Here is a 23,956-nt window from a genome sequence, read left to right as displayed (position 1 = left end):
TATTGAAAAGATAGTTTATTACTCACAGTTCCCAAGAGGAGAGGGCGTAACACGTTACACAGGGCAGAAGAAGCCAGGGGAAAGCATAGGCCAGGGCCTTTATCATGGATTTTGTTTTCTCAGTTAATGGTGGCCAAAATAAAATAATAATAATAATAATAGGCTGGGCATGGTGGCTCACGCCTATAATCCCAGCACTTTGGGAGGCCGAGGCAGGCAGATCTCTTGAGCCCAGGAGTTCGAGACTAGGCTGGGCAACATGGTGAAACCCAGCCTCTACAAGAAGTACAAAAAATTAGCCTGGCACGGTGGTGCACGCTGTCCTCCCAGCTATTTGGGAGGCTGAAGTGGGAGGATCTTTTGAGCCTGGGAGGCAGAGGTTTCAGTGAGCCAAGATTGTGCCACTGTACTCCAGCCTGGGAGACAGAGTGAGACCTTGTCTCAAAAACAGTAATAATACTAATGATAACAATATCATGGATTTTACTGGAAAGAACAGGTGAGCCAGGGTAGGCAGACTTAGCATTGGCCATTTTGAATAATTTCGGCTGACTCTGGGCTATAGGGGCAGTCCCTAGTTGTCTGGTTCCTGGTCCTGGGGTGATTTGGAACAGGGGGATAGCGTCCTGGAGGGCAGGAGGTTGAAAAAAAGACTCAGGATTGGTTGGTTTGCATATCAAAGGCTTGCTCAGAAGAGAAGTGGTTTGCTATCTCTAGGAATTACCTAACCCTGGGAGGGGCACTCCCTCCTTGGATCCTCAAGACCTCCACAATTCCCAAGCATCATCAAAGACAGAAAGTTAAAAACATGATTTCTACATCTTTTTTCCTTCCTCTCTTTTACTCCTTCCCCTCTCCTCTTCTCTGTTCTCCCTTCTCATTCTCTCCTCCTTTCTGCCTCCCCAGGGCCTGGGAAGAACTCATCGCAAAGGTTCAGGTAAGCAGTAATAAAAGCCTAGGTTGAGTGGGTGACAAGAAGCCAAGAGAGGAACAGGCAGCATCACGAACTACTTGGGAGGTAGAACTCTCGTTTTCAGTGACTGGATGTGGCTCCGACAGCCCTGCTCAGCTCTGCCTGCTGGCCCGAACTCCGCACCACCACTTCTGGGAAAGCCGCCCCTTCCTTGCTCCAATGGTGGCGGCTGCTGTGTCCTCATCCTGCCGCTATCCCGTGGGTTGGTTGTTTTGCCCAGGCCTGGAATTACCCAAATCCCCTTAAATAATACACGGCTGCAAATGAGGACCCTGGAAAAAAAGGCAATAATTGTGACAGTAACTCACGGGGCCAGGCCTGACACGTCTCTAATTGCCTGCTAAAATTGTCGCTGTCTCCTAAAGTGCAAATTATCACCCGAAATGACAAGAATAATGAATGAGTAACTCTGATGTAATGCAACAATTAGTCCTCAAAGACACTGTCTAATATGGTAATTCAGAACACCCACTCCTTGTTATTAAGTGCCTGATAATTATTTAATTATCTATCTGCCAGCATGATTTACTTGGTTTATTTAGCTGCAGATGTGGGCAGCAGCATTCGGGTTTAAGGTCAGAGTGAGCTGGCCCCTCCGCTGGCTGCCACATCGGTTTGCTTGGGTGCTGGAGGCTGCTGCCCGTCTGACTTCCCTAATTGGCTTTGGCAGTCCTGACCCAAAGTCGGAAAATTGCCTCTTCTCCACCCCCGGCGCCGGCTCAGGGTCACTCCGGGGCTGAGGACCTTAAAGATCATGGATGAGAGTGCCTGCCTTCCCCTGCCCCTTCGGACCGTCCGACAGGTGATCAGAATATTTGGGGGCAGCAGCTGCCCAAACTGAGCTTGATGCGAGTGTTTACTGTGCTGGGCACGGCGCCAAGTCCTACACAAGTGTTAGCTCGCTTAATCTTCACAATAGTGCCAGGAGGTAGAGACAACTCGTGCTGGCATGTGACAGAGGAGGAAACTGGGACTTGGAGAAGTGAGGTCATTCGCCCAAGGTCCCACAGTGAACGAGTGGTGGGCCGGGACGAGCCTCCCTGTCCCCAGAGCCACTCTACTCTCCTGGACACTGACAGTTGCAATGTGAGGATGGCCCCAAAGCTGTGAGTCACAGCTCATCCCAGGCCAGTGCGTGCCCAGAAGGGTCTGGGCAGGGACTCAGGAGGATCAGTGTCCTGCTCTCCAAATCATAAAATCACTGATAGGGAAAGCAGAAAGAGTGGCTCTAATCTCTGTTGGCTCAAGGAATTAACCCAGAGCCAAGGAGTAGAAGGTATTACAGAGAGACAGACGAGATCTACAGAAAGGGCCGCTTGCTAGCTGAATGCACTTGGGCAAGTTCCTTACCCTCTCACAGCCTCGGTTTCCTCATCTGTAAAGTGGAGATGGTCAGAATTTGCCTATGATCACCTGTTGAAAGTACCCTCATCATCAGATACTCTCCACCTTGCACCCTGTTGGGTTTCCTTTACTGAATGTACCTGACTCTCTGATTATCTTGTTCATTTATTTACTTATCCCCCCTCCTACCTGCCCCCACCCCCACCCCCACATAGAACATAAACTCCAAGGGAGCAAGGACACTGTCTGTTTTATTCCTCCTTCATATTCCCCGCATTGAGCACAATGCTTGGCACATCATGATCTCAATAGTCTCAATAAATATCTGTAGAATGAATGAACAAATGAAAGAATAATCAGAAGCCAGGTGGGGTCCCCAGCCAGCTACCCCCTTGCCCAAGTGACTCCCCAGCACCTCCATGCACACAGCTCCCTACTCCCCATCTGTCCTGGCCATTAATGCTGATGACGCCTTACCTTCATGCCCGTACATTTTCACCACGCAAAAGGCCATGATGACCACTCCAGCCACAGTTGTCATTTCCTTGCTCTGGTCCTCAGCTGACCTGAGACTCCAAGCTTCCACCAGCTTCCTCATTCCACATTTCTGGGGGATAAGTCTGATTGGTGCAGGCCACCTGGAGCAGATGATCTTGGCATCCCACACACCCACATTTCCATAATGCTCCCCATTTCCAAGCACATCTGCCCAATCTCCACCTTCCAGCACATGACTGACTCTGCTGCTGGAGCTCTCTGTGGCTACACACAGGCCACGCTGAGAATTAACCTCCCCAGGAGTCACCTTCAGTAAGGGCTGCCAGGAGTTGGTGGGTAAACAGCCCAGCTCCCTCATCCCTCAAATTGAGATCACATAGAAGTGTGAATTCTAGATTGCCTCCCCCACTTTCCCAGTAGGATAAAGCTCTGTCTCTCACGTAGTAGATGCCATTGGTGCCCCACTCAGATCCCCTTTGAAAGGTCAATGCATCCAACCTCCTTGATGGTACATTAAATGTGCATTAAACTGGTGTTGTACATTAAATGTATATTAAACTGGTAATGTACATTGGTAAGTCCAGCCCCCTGCCGTGGTGAATGTTTGCTGCTAACACAGCAGCACCCCACAGCTAACATTGCCCTCCGCTGACAGGAGTTGCCTTACCTGGAAATCCTGGGGAGGGTGCACCGTCCCCTCTGCACCAGTTGGCTACACTGGTGTCACGTAGCCAATAATTGACTAACACAAGGGTACAAAAGGCCAGCCTCTTTACTCCAAGGCAGGACAACTCTAGGGTACAAGTCACACTCCAGAGCTCCTTGTGGGATCAACTGGAAGCGCAAGACGTTACCTGAAACCATGTCTTTTACTAGGTCAGGAAAGGAAGGGCCAAATCTCTCTTGCTCACTGCTGCATCTCCTGTACATAGCACAGTATTTGCTGAGTTAGTAAATGAGTGCAAATGAGTTCATTCATTCATTCATTCATTGATATGGGTGAATGAATGCATATACATGTATAAACAGATGTATGTACATATATGCACATCAATGAATACATTCAAGCCATGGTAATTCCCAAAGCAGGACCTAAGCACCTATTTTCTAAATTATTAGCATGTGCATTTAAGTGGCCAAAGATCAGCAAAAAGGGAGGTCCGGGCTGGAAGTCGGACGGACGACCTCAGTTTTCATCCTTGACTCACTGGGTGACTTTGGTTTTTACATCTGTTAAATCAGAAAAGCACATTTATTTTTCTCCATGCTTTTTTTCCCCAACTTAAACACTGTATAAGTTTATGTTGTGTGTGTGTGTGTGTTTTTTAAACTTTTTAATTTCGATATCATTTTAGACTCCCAGAAAAATTTTAAAGTAGTGTTTCTGGCCCAGTGCAGTGGCTCATGCCTGTAATCCCAGCACTTTGGGAGGCTGAGGTCGGCAGATCGCTTGAGCCCAGTTCAAGACCAGCCTGGGCAACACAGCGAAACCCTGTCTCTACAAAAATACAAAAACTGGCCAGGCACAGTGGCATGCAACTGTAGTTGCAGCTACTTGGGAGGCTGAGGCAAGAGAATTGCTTGAGCCCAGGAGACAGAGGTTGCAGTGAGCCGAGACCATGCCATTGCACTCCAGTCTGGGTGACAGGAGTGAAACCCTTTCTCAAAAAAACAAAAATAAAAACAGAGTGATTTCATCTGCCTTTCCCCCAGCTTGCCCTAATGTTCATGGTTTGTGATGTTGAAATCCTCCGTTTAAGTGTCTGGTGATCATTTTAAGGAGGGAGAGGTGAACAGAGCCGTAGAAAGGAAGTCAGTTTCAGAAAACACAGAATGAAAATTCACCTGGCTTAGCAGCCTTCAAAAATGAGGTGGCGGCAGGCAGACAACATTCCTGCCCCTCTCCCTCTCTCTCCATGCGTGGTGCATCTGCGGTTTTCTTTTATTTGTGGTCTATCACCTCCTATGCCATGGCAAACAAGAGACTTTATAAATATTTCAAACACTAATAATTTGTGCTGTCCCTACTTAGACTTTTAAATGAATCTAAGAGCATTTCTCTTTGAGGAACCTGCCAAACTGCAGGCTGGTGAAAGAAATACCACCGCCCCCTGTCTGAGCTGGGTACTTGATGCAGACATGGGAGCAGAGGCTATGACTGCAGGTGTGGGATGCCCGTCTCTCCCACGTACCTCCCTTACCCCAGCATCTGCTCTGGTGAAGCTCTACCTAGCAGGACAATGGCCAACCTCATCTTTGGATCCACAGGGTGGGGAGATTCTCTCTGCTCCCACAAATGGAGAAATTGAGGGCTGCTAATTTCATGGTTGCTGCTTTAAGAGCTTTGGATCTTTTTTTTTTAGATGGTGTCTCGCTCTGTCGCCAGGCTGGAGTGCAGTGGCGTGATCTCAGCTCACTGCAACCTCCGCCTCCCGGGTTCAAGTGATTCTCCTTCCTCAGCCTCCAGAATAGCTGGGACTACAGGCGCGCACCACCACACCTAGCTGATTTTTGTATTTTTCGTAGAGACGGGGTTTCCCCATGTTGGCCAGGATGGTCTTGATCTCTTGACCTCGTGATCCGCCCGCCTTGGCCTCTTAAAGGGCTGGGATTACAGGCATGATCGGCCCAGCTTTGGCTTTTAAGTCAGACATTCTTGGTTTAAATCCCAGCTCATTCACTGTGTCGCCTTGCGCAAGTCACCTCTGTGAATCTTTGTTTCTTTATCCATGAAGTAAATATTTTCATGATTAAATGAAATAGTGTGTATAAAGCGTGCAAGGCCTAACACAGGCCATGAGCTCAATGCACAGTAGCTAGTATTTTCCCTTTGAATATTTCCTAGTCATTTATAATGGCTCAGACATAATAGAAGTTAATTTATTATTCACATAAACTACCCAATGTAGCTCCAGCTTTGAAGCCATGGAAGATCCTCCATCAATTTGTTCCCACCCAACACCCAGCAAGCAGGAAGGAGAAGGACATGAAGCGTTGTCCAGGAGAGGTTCCTTCTGTCCCTCACAAAGCTCACAGTCTAGGGAGAGAAGAACTATGGAAGCGACAACCCATAATATGCAAGGTAGATCCTCAAGAGAGCAGGCACCAAAAACACTTTGGGAGAATAGAGAAGGGGGAAGTTGTTTTGAAAAGTAGAGAATATCCTGGCACACCCTGTCTGAAACCCTTCAATGGTGAATGGTGTCTCATTATTCTTAGACAAAATAATGATCTCCTTTCTCCAGCCTTCTATGTGGTCTAGTCCCTGCCAGCCTCTCCAGCATGGCAGTCCTGACACTCTAGGCTTTTTTTTTTTTGACATGGAGTCTCACTTTGTCACCCAGGCTGGAGTGCAATGGCATGATCTCGGCTCACTGCAACCTCTGCCTCCCAAGTTCAAGTGATTCTCCTGCCTCAGCCTCCTGAGTACCTGGGATTACAGGCATGAACCACTAAACCCAGCTACTTTTTGTATTTTTAGTAGACACGGAGTTTCACCATGTTGGTCAGGCTGGTCTCAAACTCCTGACCTTGTGATCCACTCACCTCCATCTCTCAAAGTGCTGGGATTACAGCCGTGAGACACTGTGGCCAGCCAGCTTCTTTTTATTCAGTTAGTCAACCATATAATTTACCTTCCAAACCAGGCCACTTTGGAGAAAGGAAGAGAATGCTATTAATCAATAAGCCAGGACAATAGGGACTGCCTGGGGTAGACCAAGATGGGCAGTCACCGTACACCATCATTCCTGCCACAGAACCTTTGCACATGCTGCCCTCCCTACTCCGCACTCACCTGGCTAACTGGACCTGAAGCTTCGGCATCCCTTCTTCAGGGAAGCCTTTTCCAATACACCAATTTAGTCAGATCCCTTGTTAAGCATTCTGCTAGAACTTGTTTCATTATGGGCACTAATTTAGATTTCTAAATACATACTCAATTGTGTCTGTATTTGATTAACTCTCTGTTTTGAACAGGATATAAACTCCATGAAGTTAGAGACTGTGTCTCTTTTTGTTCACTCTTTATCCCCCACATCTGGCACATAGTAAAGCATTCCACAAATGCGGCATTGGAATGCGTGAATAATTGCTGACCTCTCCCTGGAGAGCTCAAAATAGAAACCTTTTGATGTGAGAGGACATTTCAACGTGGTCTAGAAGACTAAGTAAAGAATGGGACTCCGGTCTGGCAGCAGCCATCAGGTAAGCCAAGATGGGTGCATACAAGTACATCCAGAAGCTATGGAGAAAGAAGCAGTCTGATGTCATGCGCTTTCTTCTGAGGGTCCACTGCTGGGCAGTACCGCTAGCTCTCTGCTCTCCACAGGGCTCCCTGCCCCACCCGGCCTGATAAAGTGTACTGACTGGGCTACAAGGCCAAGCAAGGTTACGTTATATATAGGATTCGTGTTCGCCGTGGTGGCTGAAAATGCCCAGTTCCTAAGGGTGCAACTTACAGCAAGCCTGTGCATCATGGTGTTAACCAGCTAAAGTTTGCTCGAAGCCTTCAGTCTGTTGCAGAAGAGCGAGCTGGACGCCACCATGGGGCTCTGAGCGTCCTGAATTCTTACTGGGTTGGTGAAGATTCCACATAAAAATTTTCTGAGGTTATCCTCATTGATCCATTCCATAAAGCTATCAGAAGAAATCCTGACACCCAATGGATCATCAAACCAGTCCACAAGCACAGGGAGATGCGTGGGCTGACATCTGCAGGCTGAAAGAGCCGCAGCCTTGGAAAGGGCCCTAAGTTCCACTACACTATTGGTGGTTCTCGCCGGGCAGCTTAGAGAAGGCGCAATACTCTCCAGCTCCACCGTTACCGCTAATATGATTAAAGTTTGTAAAATTCATACCAAAGAAACAATTTAGGACAGTCAAAAAAAAAAAAAGAATGGGACTCCATGGAGAAGCAGATGAACAGCTTTCAAGGTGGAGAGAATTGCAGTGAGCAAAAGGAAATGTTGGGCCACAGCAAAAGCAGTCATAGAATGGCGTGGAGTTGAATAACTGGAGAACCAAAGTGTGGGAGTGTGCTGGAGGGTGCAGGTCAGGTTGGAGAAGCCTTGAGTGCCGAGTGAAGGCCTGACTCTCAACAAGCAACAGGGAGCCACGGAGGACACTTACCACTGGGTGCCTTTGAGGGCCATGGTGCTGGAGGTACAATACAATCCCCACCTCCTCCAAGTAAACCTACAGTCTGCTGGCAACAGCAGCTTGTTAAGCTTTTCTTACTTGGAACACAAATCTATTTTTTATTTTTCTATTTTTTTAGAGATGAGGTCTCGCTCTGTCACCCAAGCTGGAGTGCAGTGGTACGACCATAGCTCATTGCAGCCTCAAATTCCTGAGCCCAAACGATCTTCTTGTTTTAGCCTTTTGAGTAGCTGAGACTACAGACATGCGCCACCATCCCTGGTTAATTTTTAACCTATTTTTGTAGAGATGAGATCTCACTACACTGCCCAAGCTGATCTAGAACTTGTGGCCTCAAGCACCCCTTTTACTTCAGCCTCCCAAAGTGCTGAGATGACAGGCATGAGCCACTGTGTTCAGCCACAAATCTATTTTTAATGGAGGCTGGGCATGGGGGTGAGCACAGCCACATCTGAAGCACTTCTGTTCCCTGAAGGGTAGTTTGAGAACCACAAACACAAACATGGCTATGTTTCAAAGCTCTATCCAGGGCTTTCCCCATCAGCTACGGCCTACAGAAAGTAGTTGATGTACTAAGGTCACCCAGCCAGGAATCAAGCCCTGATCCTCAGTCCTGTGTCCTCCCCTTGTGCTACTCTGCCTCCTGAGTAGGGCCTGGGAGAGGACACCAGTGGCCCTTCAGAGGGGGTCTTATCTAGCCCTGGAACCAGACAGAGCTATACCTGTCCCAAGTGATGGGCAGCTCTCACCATTCCCATGCACGCCAAGGGAGGGGGCAGAGCAATTGTCCTTGATGATCTGGTGTCCCCCCAAAAAATCACACCTCCCATTCCCGGGGCATTTCCTGTGATCCTTATTCCAACTGAAACCCACATCAACTCTTGGAGCTGGTCATCATTCTCCTGTTTTATTTTAACGGTAAGGGAACTGAGGCTCAGAGAGGTTTGGTAACTTGCCCAAGGTCACACAGCTTGTGAGTGGCTCAATCCAGATTTGAACACAGATCTGACTCCAGAACTTTTTAACCCTGCACTAACCATTGCCAAAAGAAAAATAAAGAGTGTCCTGGGGAGAGCTCCCTTTCTCTGTGGAGACTTATAAGAAAGAAAAAAGGCATCTTCCAATCTGAGATGAGCGGAAGAGGGTCCCACCAGACTCAGTGGAAGGACACGATGACTCCAATAGGTCTGCCATCCCCCAGATTCTATTTGCAGGGCTGTCCCTGTCAGGACAGACGAAGCATCATCCAGTTAGGCATGCTGTCCACCTGGCTGTCCGCACAGCATTATTTACAATGCCTAAGCCATAACCAGGCTGTGATGAAGAATTCAGCCCTGGCTCCTCGGCAGGGAACGCAGTTGACTTTGGAACCAGCTGTCCTGGCAGGCCCAGTACAGCAAATGTGGCTTAGACGTGAGCCCCAGTCTGAGGACTTAGGGTCAGCCACAACTCCTGCCACAGGCAATCTGGCACCGAGAGAGATGGTGGTGGCCAAATTGTTCATACGGGGCCATTTGTGTGTCTGAGAGCCGCAAGCACTTGTCCAGTAGTTCAGATGATGGAATGTGTATTTCTCATAATGGAAAGTGGAGTCCAACAAATGTATTCTTCATGACTCAAGACAGAGAATTGCTTTAAGAACTGGTCACTCTCTCACTGAATCTTCACAACAACCAACGAGGATGTCTTCTATGCCCCATGATCCCCACTTTGCAGTTGAAGAAACTGAGTGTCAGAGAGAGAAAAGGCCTGGTTGAAAACTCACCAGTGGTGGCCCAGAATAAGCTACCTTCCTACACGGCAACCCACTGCTCAGCATACGAGGCTGCCATAGCTGGAGCCTTCAGTCAAAGTTAGCCCCTTCCAGTCTTATTTCTGCATCAGGTTCTCCACTAAACTGTAAGTTCCTTGGGGACAGGGATCACATTGCTTTTAGCTCTCTACCCACCCATCCTGGGAAACCGTGCGTGTCCAAATGATTGTGATTCTCATAGTGTGTTGTACCCTAATTATTTATATGTATAAATTCATACTTCCACCAGATCAATCATTCGCAGGCTTATTTGAGCTAAGGAACCATAGTAAAATACAAAACAAATGGTGGTTATTTGACAATTATGCCAATGAAATTATCACAAGAGAGGGTATTATCCTATAAGGGATCCAGAGAGAGTTTTAAAATTTTCTGGTCCACAGAAGCTGCTGTCCCCAAGTCACTAAAAGAAAATGCTGAACAAGGAAACTGAGGGAAAAAAATATAGTAGGTATTTATGCATCCTCAATTATATGTCAGATATGGTGGTAAGTGCTTCACATGTGTCAACTCAATATTTATCCCCAGAACAGCCCTAGAGTCAGTAATACATCCCTCACTTTATGAACAAGGAAACTGAGCCCCAGAAAGGTGGTATGACTTGCCCAAAGGCACACAGATAGTAGGTGGCAAAGCCAGGAGTCAAACCTAGGTCCGTCTGTGGGCCTCCTGACAATCCTCCTCAGCCAGGTCCCCAAAGGGGATAAAACTCTACTGACCTCCAAAACTGAATAAGCTTCACAAACTTCTAGTCATTTATACATTTAAACTATATTTTCTTAATGCCCATCTAAAGGTACTGAAGGGAGATGAATTTGACACCGTTCCTGCCCCCAAGCACTCACAATCTAGTTCAGATGAGACCAGTAACTCCATAAAATAAAGTGTGAGGGTTCAGGGGCCAGAGAGGGGAGGCGGCTTTAATTCCTGAGTTTCAGTTACCTCATACACTGAAGAGGTTTGGAGAGGCTATGATTTCAAGAGTTCCATTAAACACGAATGGTAAACAAATAGACATTTTAGAGACATAATTTTGGTCTTCTGTCCAAAGTACCTTACCTTCCTTAGACAAAAGAGTTGTTGAAATAGTTTATTAAATTGCACTAGATTGAATTTCATTGGGTCGTGGGACTATCTTGTGCTGGGAGTTGTGCTGACTTGGATTGGCTTCTATTGGGTTGACTTAGGTTATAGTGGCTGAGAAGTGGTCTGTTGCATCATGCTGAAATGTAATTTGTTGGAATTTGTTGGGTTCAACTGGTTTTTGCTGAATAAGATCAAGTTGAATGGGGTTGTATTGTGTCGGTGGTGAGGTTGTACTAAGTTGGGTTATGTCGGTTCATTTCAGTTGAATTGATGTGGATTGAGTCGGGTTAAGTAGATTTTGTTGGGTTTAGTTGGCTTGGCTTGGCTTGGCTGGAATGAAACTGATTGGTATCCATCTATTGAGAAGGGTGTAGAACCATTTCCTGTCCAACAAATAGAACTGCTCTGGAAAGCTCTATATTTAGGGCCAAAACCCACAATGGATGGAGCCATTTTGCATTTGAGGAAGTGTGACCCAAATAAATGGTCTTTCCATCTCTGCTAAAATCTAGTTTACTGGCTGCAGAGATGGCAATGAGGTATTAGGGGGTGGATATTGCAAAGGTCACACGGTTTGTACGCAATTCTGGCATCTCTGTCGGTCCTATTCTATTCATCAATTTGCAAAGCATCATGGAGCTCTCTACATGTGCTGGATACTGAAGATCAAAGGATGAACAATGCCCCATTCCTGTCCTTAAGGACTTAATGATGCCACGCAATTACTGTTTACTATAATATTGTCTCCCTTGGGCAAACTCGTCATCCTCAAATCTGGCTACCAGCAAGACAATTGCCAACACTCTGACCCCAAGACATTGGAACAATAGAGAATATCCACAAGCACAAAAAATACTTTTGGTCAGGAGCGGTGGCTCACACCTGTAATCCCAGCACTCTGGGAGGCCGAGGCAGGCTGGTCACTTGAGCTCAGGAGTTCAGTACCAGCCTGGGCAACATAGTGAAACCCCATCTCTACAAAAAGAATACAAAGTTAGCTGGGTGTGGCATGCGCCTCTAGTCCCAGCCACTCAGTTGGCTTCAGCCTGTGAGGCAAAGCTTGCAGTGAGTCGAGATCATGCCACTGCACTCCAGCCTGGGCAACAGAGCCAGACCCTGTCTCAAAAACAAACAAACAAAACAAAACAAAACATACTTTTTAAATAAATAAATAAAGCCTCTAGCAAGTCTGATTAAGAAAAAAATGGAGAAAGGTAGTGAGAAGGGAGAGTTATACAGCATAAGTCTTTTGACTACAAAAACAGCAGACCTTTTAAAAATTATTTCAAAAATACTACAAGCAGACCGGGCGTGGTGGCTCATGCCTATAATCCCAGCACTTTGGGAGGCCAAGCCGGGCGGATCATGAGGTCAGGAGATCGAGACCATCCTGGCTAACACAGTGAAACCCCGTCTCTACTAAAAATACAAAAAAATTACCTGGGCATGGTGGCAGGCACCTGTAGTCCCAGCTACCCGGGAGGCTGAGGCAGGAGAATGGCGTGAACCCAGGAGGCGGGACTTGCAGTGAGCCGAGATCACGCCACTGCACTCACTCCAGCCTGGGCGACAAAGCAAGACCCTGTCTCAAAAAAAAAATACTAAAAGCAGCATACTTACCAATACATTTGAAACTTAAATAAAATGATTTGAAAGAAATAAAAATGACCAAAGTTGGCAGAAGAAGAAAAAAATGTTAGACTTAAAAGTCTAATATCCATTAAACATTGTACAAAATCTATTATTATCCCCTCTCCTGACCATCGCACCTCATTCCCTGGGAGCTTAACATTTTATAAACCTGTTATGTCAGACCTTTAATGTACAGGTAAATCCAATAGTCTATGCATTAAAGAATGAGAAAGGTGGGGCATAATTCAAATTCATTTGAGGCTAATAAGACCTTTATACCAAAATCCACTAAGAATAATACAAAAGTAAAGAAATCTATAGAAAAATAGACATGAAAGTGTAAAATGGAAAACTAGGAAGTCAGGTTCAGTAATATTTTAGAAAATACATTATGAAAGGATAGGGTGAATCTAAGAAATGCAAGGATGGTTCCATATCAGAAAAACTTATTGTATAATACATCACATGAAATGAGAAATTCGCATAATTCGCTAAATCCATTCTGAAAAAATTTTGAAAAAATTCAATCCTCATTTATAATTCAAATTGTCATTAAAAGAGGGATTGAAGGGAACTTTCCAGGAGAATTTATAGATAAGGTTTTAGGACTAATAAGAACACTCAGTGAGATTCCAAAATATAAGATCAGCATTCAAAAACCAGTAGTGCCTTCTGTTTCCAAGAAAGATGTAATAGGTCATGGTAAGACAGCATGTGTGCTGACAGCTAGAAAACACTTAACACAGAAATAGTATTTTTAAGGGAATCCAGAACTGTGAAAGCAAAGAAAAAAAGTATAAGGACTACAGTTCCAGAATAGTAAGAACCGTTCAGAAATGGGCAGACAATTGGCTACTGCTGTTTCAGCCTGGAACATTGTTGATATTGGGCTCAGGCTGAGAATCTTCACTTGCCCAGACAGAGGGTAACTGCCCGGGGAAACCACAACAGTGGAGTCCAAGGATGGGCAGTGGGAGTGGTCTGCCCCCGATGCAGCCAACAGAGGCATGCAGAGACTGTAGAGAACATAAAAGCAATAGGCCGGCGCGGTGCCTCACACCTGTAATCCCAGCACTCTGGGAGGCCGAGGCGGGCAGATCACCTAAGGTTGGGAGTTCGAGACCAGCCTGACCAACAAGGAGAAACCTCTCTCTACTAAAAACACAAAATTAACCAGGCGTGGTGGTGCATGCCTGTAATCCCAGCTACTCGGGAGGCTGATGCAGGAGAATCTCTTGAACCCAGGAGGTGGAGGTTGCAGTGAGCTGAGATCACGCCATTGCACTCCAGCCTGGGCAACAAGAGCAAAAACTCCGTCTCAAAAAAAAAAAAAAGATAAAACTAAACATCAATCTGCTTTTCGTTATCACCATGAGTTAGTAATTCTAAACAATTTCAGAGATGAAATACTCCCCCCCGCCAATTATTTTTTATAAGTTCTAAACAATTGCTGTACTTAGTGTTAAGGTTTAGTCATAAATGTAAACTTCAAATTAGCACATTTTTAAACTTATCTTTTAATAAATATTGTATTTTACACGGAAGCTAATTCAGAAAACTCAATTGTATAGTCAGCTTTGACTATATACAAATTTGACTAAAGACATTCATTCAAAATTAAGTTCATAATGACTTAGAGTCATCTGTGCTTATTTGGGGTGAACTTTGTGTCTCTCACCTCTACACTACTCCATATTCCTTCACTTAAATAACAGATTTCAAATAAGCCACGATAGTAAAGAACTTGAGTTACTTAAATTCCATCATTCTATATGAGACCACTTGGAGTTTTTACCTATGTTAAATTTTAAAACAGTTAAATTTAAAAATAGAGCATAGGCCGAGTGCGGTGGCTCACACCTGTAATCCCAGCACTTTGGGAGGCTGAGGTGGGTGGATCTCCTGAAGTCAGGAGCTCAAGACCCTCCTGGCCAACATGGTAAAACCCTGTCTCTACTAAAAATAGAAAAATAGTCGGGCATGGTGGCGCACACCTGTAATCCCAGCTACTCGGGAGGCTGGGAGAGAAGAATCACTTGAACCTGGGAGGTGGAGGCTGCAATGAGCCAAGATCACACCACTGCACTCCAGCTTGGGAGACATAGGGAGACTCTGTCTCAAAATAAAAATAGAGCATTAGCTATAAGAAGTAATAGTTTTGTTTAGTAAGTACGAAGTTTAGTTCACAAGGAAAATATTGAATGTAAAGAGTATTTTAAAAATGGAAAAACTTAACGATTAAATTTAAAAAAGTATTTATTGTAAAACCAAAATAATGACTATTCCTGATTGTTACATGGTTATTATTCAAATTAATGTTATCATATGAAAAAAGGAGGTGGTGTTAATAAATTATTCACTCTTGGTGGCCAATATGCGAGGCGTAGCACTGGAGAAACAAGCAAAGCTTTTGGCAGTTGTGGGACTTTGGTGATAAAATTTGAAATTTGAAAGGCCAGTTTTCTCTACCCGCAATGTGTTTTGTAATGACTTCCACTACCTTCCTGGGAGGCCAAAGAGCAAGGCCAAAAGCTTCTGAAAAGCAGAGTGAAGTTTCCCACAGGATCGCAATACAGTCTTCCCTCAGTATCCATGGAGCATTGGCTCTAGGACCCACATCCCGCTGCCCATGGATACCAAAATCTGAGGAAGCTCCAGTCCCTTACTTAATCTACATACACACCTCTTCCGGTATACTTTAAATCATCTCTAGATTAGGTATAACACCTAATACAACGGAAATACCATGTAAATAGTTATGGCTGTCTTGTCTTTTATTTGTGTTTTTAAAATTGCTGTATTATTTTTTACTGTTTTTCTTGTCTAAGTATTTGTATCCAGGGCTTGTTGAGTCTGCAAATGTGGAACCTGCAGATCTCAAGGGCTTGCTATACTTAAGAGAAAAGACCCTCCATGAAAAGGGGGATGGTAAACTAGAAACAGGAGAACCAGAGAGAAAAGTACCAAAATGAATGGGGCATTGACATGAGAGTGCCCAATTCAGCCTGGTTTGCCTGGGGCTATTTCAGTTTTAAAGCAGAAAGTCCTGTGTGTCAAGAATCCACTCGGTCCCAGGCAAACTAGCATGGTTGGTCACCTCCATGAACACAGAGGAGCAAGGGCTCTTTCCCCTGGGAGCATCTGCTTATTCAGGAATAGCTGGCAGCTCAGATCTCAGGACTGGATCCTAGGAGAAGAAAACTGTTGGGGAAGTGAGGAATCAGCAGAGATGTAGACATTCAATCAAAACAGCTGTAACCAATTGGAGACCGAAGGGTCACAAGCACACGGATAGATTCCCCCTTAAGACACATGTTAAAATTGAAGTTGTCTGGGTATAAGACTAAAGAGCTATACTGAAAACCTCTGAAGGGCAGAACAGAATCTTCCTGAGGCTGGCAAAACTGAGGATAAAAATATCCGCTAGACTTTCAGTTAAAAACATTAGAGGGCCATGCCAATGCCCCAGAAACAGGGCAAATCAAAGGTAGACTAGACCTTATTGAACCCGCAGCCTCACAACTGCAAATACAAGTGCTTGTTGGATTGAGGTGATTAGCACTCCAACTTGTCTAACAGAGTAAAGGCCATCGTGTTATCTTCTGGCAGACGATAATTTAGGAACCTCTAACATTCTATCATTTACGATTTCCAACATAAAATGCAAAAGTACTAGATGTGAATATGCTAGATGCTATGAAATAAAAAACAGACACTACAAGAAGAACCACAGTTGGTAAAGTTATTATAATTAGCAGACAAGGACTTTTAATAACTACAATTTTTAACAAAATAGATTAGAAAATAAAGAATTTCACCAAAAAATAATGGAGCCTATTTTTTAAAAGAATCAAAGGTACATTCTAGAACTGAAAATAAAATATTTAAAATTAAGAACTCAATGGATGCAGACTTTTTTAAATGACAGAGGAGTAAATCCTCCTACAGATAACAAATATAAACACTAGATAAAATAAAATAAAATCTATTTAAAGACACTAGAGATGAATTTGATCCTGAAAAATGCAATTAAAAGTGATAGAAATTAAAGTGATAGAAATTGCAGTTTGTGACTTTCTAACTTGAGGATACTCCCCAAACCTCAGAGCTATATATATAATACATATACGTATATATAATATATATAATACATATATAATATATAATATATATTATATATGTATATATAACAGACATATACATAATACACATATATTTTATATATATATAATTTGACTAATACAAATATCTAGGAGTTGAATGACCACTCGTGTTCATTCATATATTTTTTCATGTGCTTATTTGCTATTTACTGTATCTTCTTTGGACACTTGAAAAGATAGTCAACATCCTTAGTCATTAGGGAAATACAATTAATATCACAATAATATGCCACTGCACACTTAACGAAAATGACTGAAGTTTAAAAACAAAACTGACCATACTAAGTGTTGGTAAAGACACGGAGCAAGGGGAACTCTCATACACTGTTGGTGGGAACGTAAATGGAACAACAACTTTGGAAAAGAGTTGAACCACTTCCAGAAATTTAAACACACACCTACCATATGATATAGTCATTCCACTCCTGGATATTTGAATTAGTCAGGGTTTGCCAGAGAAACAGACCAATATATTTCCAACCTTATATTTATACACACATACACACATAGAAAGAGATTTATTATAAGGAGTTGGCTCACATGTTTATGGAGGCTGAGAAGTCCCAAATCTGCAGTCAAGAATGTGGAGACTCAGGAGAGCCAACGTATGGCTTCATTTCAGGTCCTAAGAGAGCAGATGTTTCAGTCTGAGTCCAAACACCAGTAAAAACCAATGGTCCAGCTCAAGCATTCAGGCAAGAGGAGTTCCCTCTTACTCAGTCTTTTTGTTCTATTCTCATCTTCAATGGGTTGGGTGAGGTCAACCCACATAATGGAGGGTGTTATGGTTAGGATATTTGTCCCACCCAAATCTCATGTTGAAATGTAATCTCCAATATGAAGGTGGGACCTAGTGGGAGGTGTTTGGGTCATGGGGGCAGATCTCTTGTGAATGGCAGGTGCCATCCCTACAGTAATGAGTTCACATGAGATCTGGTTATTTAAAAGAGCCTGGCACCTCCACCTCTCTCTTGCTTCCTATCCCACTATGTGACCACCTGCTGCCCCTTTGCCTTCCGCCATGATTGTGAGATTCCTGAGGCCCTCACAAGAAGTAGATGCTAGCACTGTGCTTCTTGTACAGCCTGCCGAATCCTAAGCCAAAATAAACCTTTTTTCTTTATAAATTGCCCAGTTTCAAGTATTCCTTTATAGCAACACAAATGGACTAATAGAGAGGAAAATCTGCTTTACTCAGTCTACCAATACAAATGTTAACATCATCCAGAAACACCCTCAGATACACCCAGAATAACATCTGGCTAAATGTCTAGGCAAACCGTGGCCCAGTAAAAAATTGATACATAAATTAACCATCACAGTATTTACCCAAGAAACAAAGCATATGTACCTACATGGATTTGTATGTAAATGTTCATGGCAGCTTCATTTGTTACAGCTCAAAACTGAAAACAACCCAAATGTCCATCAACATATGAAAGGATAAAAAATTGCGGTATATCTATACAATGAAATACTATTCAGCAAAAAAAAAAAAAAAAAAAAAAAACAGAGAGAAACTAACTGTTGATACATAAAACATATGGATGAATCTCAAAATAATTCTGCTATGTGAAAGAAGTCAGAAAATAAAAAGAGTACATACGAGTACTGTACAGACAGTATTTATATAATCCATAGTGACATAAAGGAAATCTGTGATTGCCTAGAGTTGGAGAGTTGGGGTGGAAAGATAGGAGAGAAAAATTAAAAAGAAGCAAGAGAAAAACTAAAAAGGAGCACAGGGAAAATTTGGAAATGATGAATATGTTCATTACCTTAACTGTGGTGATGATTTCACAGGTAAATAAATATGTCAAAACTTATCAAACTGTGCTCCTTAAAAATCAGTAGTATATTGTATGTCTGTTGTAACTCAGTGAAGTTATTAAGTAAGTACAATGTATTACAATATGTGGCATATTGGTAAAATAGTGGTTAGAGGGAAATTTGTAGATTTAAATGTTTATATTAGAGAGGGTTTAAACTCAATTATCTAATCTCTCACATTAGAATGCTACAAAAAGGAGGACAAATTAAATGTAAAATAAGAAGGACAATAATGATTAATAAAATGCAATTTAAAAAGTAAAAAAAAAATACAAAACAGATGAACACCAAAGAAAATCAATGAAACCAAAAGCTCATTCTTTGAAAAGATTAAGAAAGCTGGTAAACTTGAAGTCAAACTGTGTGGGGAAAAAAGAAAGATGGTACAAGTTACCAATATGGAGAACGTAAGTGGAAATATCACAACAGATCCTACAGACACCCTAAAGACTCTACTTGCCAAACTTGGCATTAGGAAAAAAATAGAAAATCTAAATAATCTTACACGTAGAAAAGAAATTGGATGTGTAATTTAAAACCTTCCCACAAAGAAAACTCCAGGAAAAGACTGCAAAACTGATTAATTTGATCATACATTTAAGAAAGAAATAATACCAGTTCTACATAAACTCTTTCAGAAAATGAAGGTTAGAAGAAACAAATAGAACATCATTTTATGAGGCCAGTATTACCCTGATATCAAAAGTAGATGAAAAAAATACAGAAAGAGAATAATGCATGCCATTATTCATTATGGACATCGGTGCAATGATTCTGAACAAAATATTATAAAAGTGAATGCAGCAATATACGAGAAGACAATACATCGTAACCAAGTGAGGTTTAACCCAGGAATGCAAAGTGACTTAATGTCTGAAAATTAAACAACACAATTCATGATTTTATAAGAATAAAGGAAAAAACTTCATATGATTGTCTCAACTGATACAGAAAATTATTTTCAAATTTAGCAGCCATTTGTGATAAAAACTTCCAACAAACTGTAGATAGAAAAAAGCTTTCTCAAATTTACAAAGAGCATGTAAAAAAATCCACAACTGACAAAAGTAATGCCGGAATAGTTATCATTTTCTCTAAGATTAGAAAAAAGACAAGAATGTCCACTCTTACCACTTTGTAATTTAACATTGTCCGAGCTATCACAGCCACTGAAATAAGACAAGAAAAAGAAATAAAAGGCATACAAACTGGAAAGGGAGAAGAAAAGCTGTTTTTATTTGCTGTCCTTATAATAAGTGAATTTAGCAAAAATCAATAGTATTTTTACACGCTATCACTGAACAACTAGAAAATAAATTTTAAAAATGCAATTTTATTTACAATATTACATAAATATGTAAAATATTTAATAAATGTAATAAATCTATGTAAAACTTACACTCTAAAATCATATAACATAATATATAAACTATAAAAGTAAAACTATGAAATTTATAAAATTATGTAATTTTAAACGTTTATAGTTTCATGTAATTTAACAGAGTAATTATTTAAATGTAAAGGAAATATTTCAAATAGAAGGCAAAGATTGTTAGGCTCAATTAAAAAGAAAAGTATATGCTGCTTATAAGAGACATACTTTAAACATAACTATATAAAAAGATTGAAAATACAGAAACGTAAAAAGATGTGCTATGCAAACATTAACCAAAAAGGAAGCTGGTTCAGCCATTCTAACATAAAAGTAGACATTAAAGGCAGAAAGTATAACCGAAAATATGGAAGAGTAAATCCCAGAGGAAGATGAGTATGTCACAATCCTAAATTGGTATGCATCTGGTAACATAGCTTAAAATATTATGCAAAATATATCAATAATGTAAAAATTGAATTAAGAGAGACATAGACAAATGCATAATAATGTTGAAAGAATTTAACACATCCTTCACAATAACTGATAGAGCAATAAAATAAAAGCTCAACAATGACAAAGATCAGAATAACACAGTTAACTTTCACTGGATTGACAAATAGAGAACATCACACCCAACAATGATACATTCTTTTTATATCCACGTATAACATTTATATGCCACATGACCAAATAAATGCTGGGGAGCCCAAAAGAAATAGGAATTAAATTAATACCAAATGGATTACCAAGAAATCCCCAGCTGCTTAGAAATTAAACCATATACTCCAATCTCTGCGTCAAAAATCAAGAAGAAAAATTAAAATTATTTTAATTAATGATACTGAAGCTATGGCATATCAAAACATGAGATCCAAGTAAAGCAGAGAATACAGGGATCTCCCTATCCTCAAAATGCATATATTGTTAAAAAAGAAAGACAAAAATTAATAATTTATTCTTCCATCTCAAAAAGCTAGAACAAGACTAAGTCAAATGCCAGAAAGCAGAAGAAAGGAAATAATAAAGATAGCAGAAATTTAATAAAAGTGTTCAAAACAAAACAGTAATAATACCAGAAGTTAGTTTATAAACTTGTTAATGTTAATAAACTTGACAAATTTCAGGCAAGAGCAATTAAGAAAAAAGGAGAGAGAAACCTGTCAATACCATAATCACTTCAGACTCTATAGATGTCTAAAAGATAATAAGATGTTGTGAAGAGTTTAAACCAATAAATTTGACAACCTGAATTGCAATGGACAAATTCCTCAAAAAAAATCCACCTTTGCAATGCTAACAAAAGAATGAATTGAAAATCTGAACAGTCCAAAATCTATCAAAAAATTGAACGTATCATTTAAAACTTCTCATAAGAAAACCTCAAATCTAGATAAATTCACAGTCAACTCTTCTTTATATTTAAGAAAGAAATAACACCGATTTTCCACAAACTATTCCAGATAATATTTTTTAAAACACTTCCCAGTATTGTTCATGGGGCCAGAATAACTCTGATGTTGAAACCAGAAAAGTACAAAAAATAAAAATTACAAACCAGGCTTTCTCATGAACTTACAGGCAAAAAGCCCAAATATAATTCTGTGAATCAAATCAGTGGTAAATAAAAGCTATGATACATCATGACTAATTGATATTTATTCTAGAAATACTGTGATCATGTAGTGTAATTTTCCACTTCAACAAGAAAGAGAACAATCATATAATCACCTCAGTAGATATAGAATATCATTTGACAAAATTCAATGGACATTCATGGTTAAAATCTTTTAAGTAGAAATAGTGGGGAATAATCTTTAATTTCGTAAAAAAAAATGAAATAAAGATCAAACATTATTATTATTTTTTTTTTAGATGGAGTCTCACTCTGTTGCCCAGGCTGCAGTGCAGTGGCACGATCTTGGCTCACTGCAACCTCCACCTCCCGGGTTCAAGCGATTCTCCTGCCTCAGCCTCCTGAGTAGCTGGGATTACAGGAGCCCGCGACTACGCCCAGCTAATTTTTCGTATTTTTGGTAGAGACAGGGTTTCACCATGTTGGCCAGGCTGGTCTCGAACTCCTGACCTCGTGATTCGCCCACCTCGGCCTCTTAAAGTGCTGGGATAACAGGTGTGAGCCACCACGCCCGGCCACAAATATTATTCTTAATGGTGAAACACAGAAACATTTCCCCACAAAATGGAAACTAGACCAGAATGCCTGCTATCACCAAGCATTATCTTCTTCTATTCAGCACATACTGAGTATTCTAGCCAAAAGAGCAGGAAAGAATAAGAAATTGAAGGCTTAAGAACTGAGAGTGAAGAAATAAAATTGTCTTTATTCACTGGTAATATGATTGCATATGCAGAAGATCCAAAAATATCTATAAACTATTAGCATTACTAGTTCAATTTAGTTCAATTTAACAGTGTTACTGGATACAGGATCAACATACAAAGATCAATTTTATTTCTATATATCAGCAATAAACAAATTGAAAATACAATTTTAAGAAAATCATAAAACTGTAAGAGCATCAAAAATATCAAATACCTAGAAATAAACCTAATGAACCACATCCAAGTTAACCACACTAAAATCTACAAAACATTACTGAAAGTGAGAGATGAAAAGAGGGACTGTTTCTTAAATTGTACTGGGAAAACTGGATGCATATACGAAAAATTAATAAATTAGATCCCTACCTCACACATTACACGAAAACAAGTTGATTGTTAATCTAGGTTGATTAACGACCTAACAGACAATACTAAAACCTTTAAATTGTACAGTAAATCATATAAATTTTCTGTAATAAATTATAGAAAGATATAGCCTCAGGATGGACTGTTAAACCAGACACAGAAGCACAAATCATACAATAAAAGATTGATAAATGCGACTAGATTAAATTTTAAAACTTTTACACAGCCAAAGACATCTCATACAATATTGAAAGACAAAGAATGTACTGGCAGAAAAAAAACTTCACTTTATATAATCATAAAGAATTAGTAACCAGAATATATTTTTAGAATTGATTTACAAAAAGATAAAAAACACTGTAGGGGGAAAGTGGCATAAGAAATGAATAGGTAATACATAAAAGAGAAAAATAAATGACCAAGGAACATAAATAAAGATACAATCTCACTAGTAACCAGGGAAATGCAAATTAAACCCACAAAGAGATATCATTTTACAAAGAGATATCACTTGGAAAATATTAAACCATCTGACAATATCAATTGCTGGCAAGAACTCTCATCTACTGCTGGTGGGAGGGTAAATTTGTACAATCATTTTGGGGAGCAATTTGGCAAAATCTAGCAGAGATTAATACATGCATATCCTTTCACCTAGAAATTCTACTTCTAAGTATATATCCTAAAAGCTGCTGCATATGTGTACCAGAACACGTGTATAAAAATTGGAAACAGCCTACATGTCCATCAATGAAAAAAGAATAAATTAATGTTAATATATTTATACAATGGAACACCATATAGAAATTAAAATGAATGAACTAGAATTACATATATCAACATGTATAAACCTTTCAAAAAAACGTAAAATGTATTTAAAAATAAAAGTTGTGGAATGATACATATGGTATAATATCATGGATATAAATCTAAGAATATGCAAAACAATACCATGTATTATTTATGGACACATATGTAGTAAAAATATTTTTAAAACATGATAAACACTAAGTTTGGGATAGGACTGTATTTCTGGAACAGAAAGCAAATGAATGGGATTGTAGAGGGTAATACAGATAGGACCAATTGCCTTTGTATTATTTTAACTTTAAAATAAAAGGTCTGAAACAAATATAGCAATATGTCAAGATGTCAAAGCTAGAAGCTAGGTGGTGGGTACACAAGTGTTTGTTATATCATTAATATTAGTCTGGTGGTATGCTGGTAATTTTTTTTTTTTTTTTTTGAGATGGAGTTTCGCTCTTGCTGCCCAGGCTGGAGTGCAATGGTGCGATCTCGGCTCACCAGAACCTCTGCCTCCCGGGTTCAAGTGATTCTCCTGCCTCAGCCTCCCAAGTAGCTGGGACTATAGGCAT

The 23,956-nt window shown here is 40.9% G+C and overlaps 1 long non-coding RNA gene and 1 pseudogene across 5 annotated transcripts in view; one reads left to right on the top strand and one right to left on the bottom strand.

Annotated features, from left to right (window-relative positions):
• The window catches only part of LOC109024560 (uncharacterized), a 34,064-nt gene continuing 10,108 nt past the window's right edge, over positions 1 to 23,956 (bottom strand). Inside the window, exons 3-7 of one of the 5 annotated variants that reach the window (XR_008675092.1) lie at positions 17,210 to 17,294; positions 12,315 to 12,436; positions 4,661 to 4,778; positions 2,795 to 4,045; positions 1 to 1,245 (exon numbers count right to left, since the gene is read on the bottom strand). This is a non-coding gene — a long non-coding RNA (uncharacterized lncRNA). The remainder of the gene's footprint in view (positions 1,246 to 2,794; positions 4,046 to 4,660; positions 4,779 to 12,314; positions 12,437 to 17,209; positions 17,295 to 23,956) is intronic. The other 4 variants (XR_008675094.1, XR_008675093.1, XR_008675090.1 and 1 more) reach the window with 4 other exon arrangements.
• LOC101144976 (large ribosomal subunit protein eL15-like) lies at positions 7,014 to 7,647 on the top strand (annotated as a pseudogene).

This window comes from Gorilla gorilla, chromosome 23, assembly GCF_029281585.2.
Source record: "Gorilla gorilla gorilla isolate KB3781 chromosome 23, NHGRI_mGorGor1-v2.1_pri, whole genome shotgun sequence".
Classification (NCBI taxonomy): domain Eukaryota; kingdom Metazoa; phylum Chordata; class Mammalia; order Primates; family Hominidae; genus Gorilla; species Gorilla gorilla.
This window is presented reverse-complemented; position numbering and strand designations above follow the sequence as displayed.